Below are 9697 nucleotides of genomic sequence, written 5' to 3'. Positions count from 1 at the left end.
CCAAATTATTTTGTGGGGTCCCCAGATGATTAGCTTAATGTCATTTTTTTCCACTCAATGGTAAACAAACCAACACACAGTATAAGTGTATACAGGGTATCTGCACATTTATAAATTGACAATTTAAGGACTTTCAAGACCGTTTTAATATCAAACTGGCCAAACTGTCAAATATTAAGTAATTAAGAGGCGAACATTGTGAAAATAGCAGAGCTACCTGCTCACAAAGCCTCGAGTCACATTAAATGTAATACCTACAATTCCAAGTGCTTGTCAGGGTGGGGTCCCCAGTTCAAATATGTTTATTTTGGGGGTCACAGCCTAAAAAAAAGTTTGAGAACTCCTGTTCTAGTTCCATCTGGATTTAGCATGGGGAATACATTCCACTTCAAATGTAACTACAGTACCAATCTGAAACTCCTCATAATACTTGCAACTATCTTGAGTTTACTTCCTTTTGAAACGTAACTCACAACATCAGTAAAATGCTGGGGAGGGGTCCTCGTCCTTGAAAGTTTGCCCATGCAATTTTCATTTTAGGATTGTTTTGAATTATGTTCTTAATGTAGTACAGTACATTAAGACGGTACCGTTTTGTGTGCACTTGCCAAGATAAAGTTACTTATAATAATAACTTACTGTACAAGGTTGGGATTTCAGTCTCTTGGATAAATGTTAGTGCCAGGCAGTCAGTGGTGGGAAAAGTACAAATGTTTTACTTAGTATTGGTATAAAAAAGATTAAGTACCAAAAGTAGAAAGTACTCATTATACGGAATGTCCCATTTCACAAGTTTTCAAATGTATATGATTATTTTGTAAATAGCAGATCTACAAGCTCACAATGAGTTGCCATGCGACGCATTGTGAGATCTGCTATTTTCAAATGGCCAAAATGTAAATAGGGCTGAAGTGGTTAATTTATGTTTTGTAATAATAATCAAAATCTACAAAGTAACCTACTCCTACTACTCCTAGTGGAGTAGGAGTAAAAGTAGTGAGTAAATGTACTTAGTTACTTTACACCACTGGTGCCAGGCTGCCAGCTTCTCTGTCACTGTGCCTTACACTACTGGTATGATGTCATAACCAGTGATGTCATAACCAATCCATAAACTGATACTGGTATGATGTCATAACCAGTGATGTCATAACCAATCCATAAACTGGTATGATGTCATAACCAGTGATGTCATAACCAGTCCATAAACTGATACTGGTATGATGTCATAACCAGTGATGTCATTACCAGTCCATAAACTGATACTGGTATGATGTCATAACCAGTGATGTCATAACCAATCCATAAACTGATACTGGTATGATGTCATAACCAGTGATGTCATGACCAGTCCATAAGCTGATACTGGTATGATGTCATAACCCAGGGGTCTTCAACAGGAGGTCCGGGATCCATAGGGGTCCTCAGAGTTAGTTACTACAGGGGGCCGCCAAATCTTTGTGTGATAGGATCATTCTTTTAAATGAACAACTTGAACCCTCGCATCCCTATTCTGAGGAGAACTTTGGCCGAAAATAGCAGATCTACAAGCTTACTAGATCTGCTGTTTTTGGCAAAGAGGTTTGTAGAGGGAAAAGAAGCGCAGACTAAGTATTAGACGGTTCAAGTCTGAAAATACACATTACTCCAACAGGATGCTGCTGTCAAACAAGTCTAAGCTGTCTAAGAAATCTATAAGCATCTCCAAGACAATTTGATACAATATGTAGTGGGGGTCCCTGCTTCATCTCTCTCCCAGCTAAGGGGTCCTTGGCCTGAAAACGTTGAAGACCCCTGTCATAACCAGTCCATAAACTGTGATTATCAAACATTCTAGACTTGTTTTTTTACTAGGACATAACAGGGCAGCTCCTGAAAAGAAACCATTCTGTTGTTGTTGTTTTTTTCTTAACTGATGTAAAAGCTGTTATATTACAAAAATGTATTTATTTTTTGGCAGTATTTATTTTATTTTATGAACTACACGTTTTCACTCATTCTGTTTGGAAATAAAAGCTTAAAAAAGTAAAAGCCGTTAATTGTTATTTCTTATTTCCAAGTACATATCAGTAGGTTTATACATATTGTGCCCAGTTGAAGTCTTTTATGTAATTGATGTAATTTCCAGTATTCTGGTGGATTTGGGGAGTTTGATACTTTTATCAGGCTTTATAGGATCCATTAAAAAGCTAAAAATAGCCTTAAGAAATTGATTTGATGACTGAAACAATAAAAGAGCCATGTTTAATAATAACCACTAATTTATTAACTTTATAATCTTTATAATTTCATTCATTTACAATGTATAATTTAGAATCTAAGTGATACATTGTAATGAATGCAATTAGATAGGCCTAGACGTCCCACAATATACATAAAGCAACACACACACGCACACGCGCACACGCACGCACACACACACACACACACACACACACACACACACACACACACACACACACACACACACACACACACACACACACACACACACACACACACACACACATTCTTACATTTGTGACCTACTTAGGACATTACATAGACTTCCATTACACACACACACACACACACACACACACACACACACACACACACACACACACACACACACACACACACACACACACACACACACACACACACACACACACACACACACACACACCTTCCACCCACTCAGTCTCACACCTTCCAACTAAAAGATAAAACAATCAAATACTCAATGCTGCCATGGCGATTTGCATATCAAAAGGCCTACGCAAAATAACATTAATGGCCTTGGTTGCATATCAGTGTGTGTGTGTGTGGTGTGTGTGTGTGTGTGTGTGTGTGTGTGTGTGTGTGTGTGTGTGTGTGTGTGTGTGTGTGCGTGCGTGCGTGTGCGTGTGTGTGGGAATACATTTGTTACCAAACACCAATGTGTTTGTAAAGGTGTCTAGTAACATATTGATAGTAAAATATGTTATTGTTGTTTAACATGGTATAGACCATTTTCAGTGTCAATGTCATGATGTTTTGAACAACTAACTAACGCAGGAGAATGACCACTGAGAGATGCCAATCAGGTCATTATGTACAGGACACAGGATAACAAAACGCCAAACATACTATCTGCCCTTACGACTGGTGCCTGTAACACGAAAACATCTGATATCCATTGCTCTACTGTACTTGTCATGTTTAACTTTGTCCAATCAGAATGTGACTAATGTATTCTGTAAATCCATATATCTGTGAAATCATTATGCTTGTCACTCAGAGAGAAGCAACGATGGGTGATTTTGCTCTACTGTACTGCTGTACAGTAATTTGAACTCTGACTAAACTTCAACGCAAAACGCATATTCCCTGGTGTGGACATTCATCATTTCTTGTGTGTGGAGTACTTTATTATGATTGGGGAAAACTGTTCATCAATATGGAATATGATAATGCAATTCCATCAATGGTCCATTCGATTGCCGGATTAGCTCCGAGGAGATATGGGTCTCCTCCGCTGCTAGAACCAGTTAACAACCAGTCGAGGATATTATCAGACGTTTCCCCTGACTCCCACGGAAAGGACTCTCTACACGTTTTTTTTCCTCCTGCGCGCGGAGAAATTACCATGGGACGTCTATTCCGCCAGCTGAGGTGGCAAGCAAACTAGCTTTTATCTCATCCTCCACCTACCCGACCAGCTGCAAAATGGAAAATGCACAGGGAGGCAGAAAACACCTGCCGAAATCTAAACAACCTTTTTACAAACGGAACAACACCGTTTGTACACATCTTCAAAGCTTGGAGAATGAACTGAGAACAGTTTTTACGGCCAAGAGAGACAATGCCGAAATGGAGGCGGCCAGGTTTGGCTCTGGACAGCTCCATTCTCACACACTGTCCAAATTCAACAGAACCCAGGTCATAAGTTTATACCTGCTGTCTTAAGAGTCTAGCTAGCTCTTAACACAGCTGCGTTTTTATTGTTTAATGTTTTGTAGTCTATTGTTTGTCGCTTTTTGTTGCACGAAGGAGTAACAGAATAGGGACTGAGGTTTCCTGTTCTGAAGACATAGCAGCCGTTTGGCCACGGAGATTGCATGTCAATAGTTGGGTTTGTATCAGTACGAGACTTCAATATAGATTTCATTTTATGCTCTAGAACGGCTGTTTCAAGAAGTTCTGAGAAGAAATCTTTTTATTTGGGGCCAGAACATATTTTGTTCTGAAGGAATGTCTCTTCGGCCAGTACGATAACCCAATACGGCTGATTAGAGCCACTTAATCACATAAGAAATAGCGTGGTTATTTTAATTAGGAGATTTCACTTTATGCTCTAGAACCGAACGTTCTGACGGAAATCTTCATGCTTTAAGCTTACATGTCTTAGTTTTCGTCTTATCTTATTTTATTTTTAATTTCCGTCTCAGGCCACTCTGAGATGTTGAATACAGGAGCTTTTTATCTCAGCGCTCCCAAGAACATTTTTGTTTTTTAGAAACATGACCATTCAAGCTAAAAAAGCCCCCTGCTCCGAGAAGCAGTGTTTTTTTCCGTGTAAACCTGGACCCACACGGAGGAGATGTTACAATCTACTCTGGAACCAACAATACCTAAAACCTTTCCTGGAACATTTCAATGGATATGTGACATTATTGCCACTGGATGCCTTTCACTCGCGATGGGACGCGTTGTGAGCTTGTAGATCTGCAAACCTCATCAGGAAGGAACAGACAACGCAAACAATATTTTCAGATGCTGAAAGGCTTGACAACACACCAACCCCCCCAGCCGAACCTGGCTGGCACTGCGATGGGGCGCGTTGTGAGCTTGTCGATCTGCTACGTGACTTTCATGGATTACAATGTCCCGAAAAGAACAAACACTCTTGACCCTTGGGACGCCCCGAGATAATGGTACTATATATTTTGTTTACTTTTGACTAAGAACGACTTCTGGAAAGAAAAAAAAAGAAAAATCAAGTTCTGACTGACAAACCTGTGTGTTAAATGTTTTTGATAATCTGTCTCTGTCTAATCATCTCTAATCCCCTTTTCCTCCCCGGGTTACAACTATTATGAAAAAAAAAAGGGAAACTAAAAAATCAAACCAAGTATGAAGTGAGCAGTGCTCATGTGTTCTGTGCATCTCGCTTATGCTGCTGGCTTGCTGCTTGCCCGCGCTCGCTTGACCGATACTTACATTTTGGTTTATGGTTTATTATTGTTTTATTTTGAAAAAAAAAACTATGAGGGGCTGGAATTGTTTTTTTTATTTTCATTTTTTCTTATTTTTACCTTGAGAGGCCACGAGCCGTTTCAGTTTCTGTGTGACCTTGCTCTCTCTTTCTCTCTCAAAAATGGGTTTCATTCGCTCTTGTTCTGTATAATCTACTGTTTACATTCTAATACAGGGCTTGATAACAATGTGCTGGGGTTATATTTGAATCTGTCTTATTTTAATCTGTCTTGGGTTTTTCTCCCTCTGTTTGTGTTCTAACTCACTTGCCTGGTTTGCAAAACTAGGAATTATTTACACATATGACTGTCTCTCTCTCTCTCTCTAAAAAGGGATCTCATTCACTCTTGTTATGACTACACTCGTACTGATAACAACCAACGCTTGGGTTTATTTGAATGTTGCTATGTGATGCCCCTAACGTCTTAATAATTTTTTTCCCATCAATGACAGGTGGGCTTTATTTTATTTTAGGGGACAGGACGGACTAATGACATGGCAGAACAGGTATAGTGGAACTAACTCCACTAACTCGCTACCAACTTAACTGACTGATTATCAGTGACTGACTGACTGACTGACTGTTTTATTTCAATTTTATTTTAACCTGTTTAATTTCATGACTGTTTATTTTATTTTAACCAGTTTTCTCCTGTCCTCCTGTTTTGTCGTGAAAAACACTATTTCCTGTGTAACAACTGAACGTTGTTTTCTATTTTGGCGAAGGTCATAGCTCTATTTTCAACCTTGCCCTGTTTTACTCAACCTTTAATTTATCTTTCTTGGTTTATTCTGGGATTGCTACAGTCAGTAACAGAACCCTTGTTTCTTCTCTGTAATCCCTTATCCTCTTTACTTGAGTAAAAGTACTTTGATTACTCCCTCAACAGGCTGAGACCATTCCAAAAACAATTTAAATAGCTGGGCTCCATTCAAACCCTTTCAGTCAAATTCCACAATTATTACAACCCTACTGGGCTTATACGGGATAACACATTATGGGGGAAAAAAAACAAAAAAAAATGACATTATGATTATGTTATGTATTTTATTATTATTATTTTACCTATTTTTATTATTATTATTTTACTTCTTTAAAGTCTCTCTCTCTCTGGGGCACTTTCAGTAGAGAGGCTTTCAGCAGGCCTCGCTAACTATTGTTTTGGGAAAACCTTATCTTGTTATGATACACTTCCCCCCTCACAGGCTTGGAAGCTCACTCTAACTTTGACAGCAGAATCACTGTACGTCTGTACACTTGACAATCTGTTTCCCATTTAACCATATTTTACAATTTTTGTCACACCCAATTTTTGTCTGTGCCAAACGGGAGGGAATGTGTTTGGAGAATGAAGGAGAATTTAATATTTTTCCATTTTGAATTTAATATTCTTTCATTTTTAATTTATTTTAATATCTTTCCATTTTAACTTCTTTCATATTTTCATTTTCTGAATTCATATTTTATCTTCTGATTTCATATTTACATATTCCACTACATTTTCATCTCATTTTATTTCAGAATATATATATATTTCATTCTGCTTAACCCTGTTTAAATCTGTTTCCCCCTAACAGAACAAACTTATTACAATTAGACACAAACCGTGTCCCTTGGTGATGTATATCTAAAACAAATCAAACCTTTCTATACATAAATACACCCAATGGTCTTAACTTCCAAGTAATTCTGATGTTTATTTTATTTTTCAGATTAATTGACTTATCTATGACAGATGGTCCATATCTCTTCCCATGATCTGTGACGAAGGATCATTTTTCGTGAGTATGAGGATTCAAGTCACATGAGTTCCTATATCATTTTTGTTAATATTTACAGCTGTCTTGTCACAACATACAACTCTCTTATTTTGATAAGATCTCAGAGCCTCGTCTTGGAAATGTTAAATACTGAAATGTCATATTGGTTATAAAACCTTACTGAAATGATTAGGACAGAGGTCCTACCTTACGGTTGTGGAGTCAAAAAGTCCAACCTGGCTGGGACACCCTGGCGAAGGTCATAGGTCAAGCAAGGAATGGACCATGACCCACCACACTAATCAAATTTTCAAAATTCTACATTCGTCAATCTCAGGTGATGACTTCACCAAATAAATCAAAACTTCAAAAAAAAAATATATATATATATATTCTCTTTCATTAAATGCACTCTCTGTAGTGCACCCCACCATCAACCCAGGTGAGGCTGTGAAGAAACTTTGGAAAGATTCTAAATTTAGTGATAAAGTTTGTCATGGTGCGACAGGACAATGTTATTGATGGATCAAAGGTTTCCTTTTTCTATCAATATATTTTAAGGAATGTGTGATTGTCTCCTCACTCTCATAAAAATATTCTAACTCATGTTATCTAAACTTAAACAGGCCCCACATTAAACAGGCCTTATTTGAGAAAATACCTTTGGAAATATACAGACTGCCCTTTGACGCACTCCCCCTAATGATTCCAAATTATACAGTCCTTTATCTTTCATTATCAAAATATTTTTACCTTTGGTTGTATTCTGATTTAAATACCTTTAAAAGACTTAAATACCTTTGGAAATATACAGTTCTTTTGACTCTCCTCTTTAAAAAACTTAAAGCTATCGAAATGTTTTGACTTAAATTGTTCAATTATTATGTTCTGTTTCAAATACTTTTAAAAAGTTTAACCCATGTTTTCTTCCCTTGTTGTTTATGCTGCCTTGACATTTAACACTTCAAATGCTATCTCAGGAGGGAATTGATAGTAAAATATGTTATTGTTGTTTAACATGGTATAGATACCATTTTCAGTGTCAATGTCATGATGTTTTGAACAACTAACTAACGCAGGAGAATGACCACTGAGAGATGCCAATCAGGTCATTATGTACAGGACACAGGATAACAAAACGCCAAACATAGTATCTGCCCTTACGACTGGTGCCTGTAACACGAAAACATCTGATATCCATTGCTCTACTGTACTTGTCATGTTTAACTTTGTCCAATCAGAATGTGACTAATGTATTCTGTAAATCCATATATCTGTGAAATCATTATGCTTGTCACTCAGAGAGAAGCAAAGATGGGTGATTTTGCTCTACTGTACTGCTGTACAGTAATTTGAACTCTGACTAAACTCAACACAAAACGCATATTCCCTGGTGTGGACATTCATCATTTCTTGTGTGTGGAGTACTTTATTATGATTGGGGAAAACTGTTCATCAATATGGAATATGATAATGCAATTCCATCACATATCTAACAAAGATTGAAATTCAAAATCCCTATGAGAATCTTTGACAGCTAGGGTAATTGTAATTCTGGGTCTCATCTCATTCACTTACTATACACTATAAGGGAAAGAAATGACTGCTTTAAATGGGATTGAGTTATCCTCAACTCTCTTAAATCTTTCATAAATGTGTATGGGATCATCAGATGAGTGTTTCTCTAGAACTGGCCCGCCTTGAATGGCAGCCATGATGTCCTATAATAAAAAAACAAACTAACATACACAGCCCAGAAGAACCAAATACAAATAGTTTGTTTTAGCCTGCTTAAAATACCTCACAAATGTAGGGTTTGGCAGTGACATGACATGACAGAACATTAAGACTACTTAAAAGTCAACTTTCTTTGAATTAATAACCAACTTGGCAATGTTGTACGCACCTGTGTCACCTCAAGACCTAAGGAGGGACCCACCCAATACCTCCCCAGAGGAGCCTCTTGTTCGGAAAACAAGAATTGACACAGTCAATATAAAATCTGGTGGAATGGTGTGGTGAAAAGTCGGGGACTTTGAACAGTCTATCCATAATGATAATGAGTGGGGCGTGAACGGAGTAATATTATAAGTAATGTTGCATAGTTGTTTTTCATAGTTGGGTTTTATCTAGCCTACAAATAACTGTGCGATACATTGTTTGCTTAGATTCACTCAGCCTTTTATTGAAGTATTTTGGGTGATTTGTTCCTTTGTAATAAATTGCACATTTGAAGTTACTGGTGGTGTTTCCTATCATCGATGTTGCATAATATTAGAATTCACTGTCGGCTTTATGTGAAAGTAGCTAAACCTTTTCAATAAATTGATAAGTATTTACCATTTACAACATACGTGGCCCGTGCTCCACGGCTAATGTTTACTGTAATACACGGGTGGCGTTTCCCACCTTGTGAGGAAACGTGGGATAGAGAATGGCAAGAGCTGGTCAAAAACACTATAAAGTTGCAATAAGGATACAGTCTTTAATGCATGTTTTAGAATATTCTAGTTTATGTCTGCCAAATAGTATCTATATAGTTCTCACATAAATTCGTTAGGGTTAGGGGTGAAACAAAACATGTTGTGTGTACCCCTCTGCTTTTGTGTTCACAACACAGCTACATATAAAAAGTAAGACAGAGGGTCAATGAACACCTCTGTGACGTTGGCACCCCATATGTTGAAAACATATATAAAAATGGTGTCATTCTTTG

This window comes from Nannobrachium achirus (genome assembly GCF_963921795.1).
Source record: "Nannobrachium achirus genome assembly, chromosome: 21".
NCBI lineage: Eukaryota > Metazoa > Chordata > Actinopteri > Myctophiformes > Myctophidae > Nannobrachium > Nannobrachium achirus.
This window is presented reverse-complemented; position numbering follows the sequence as displayed.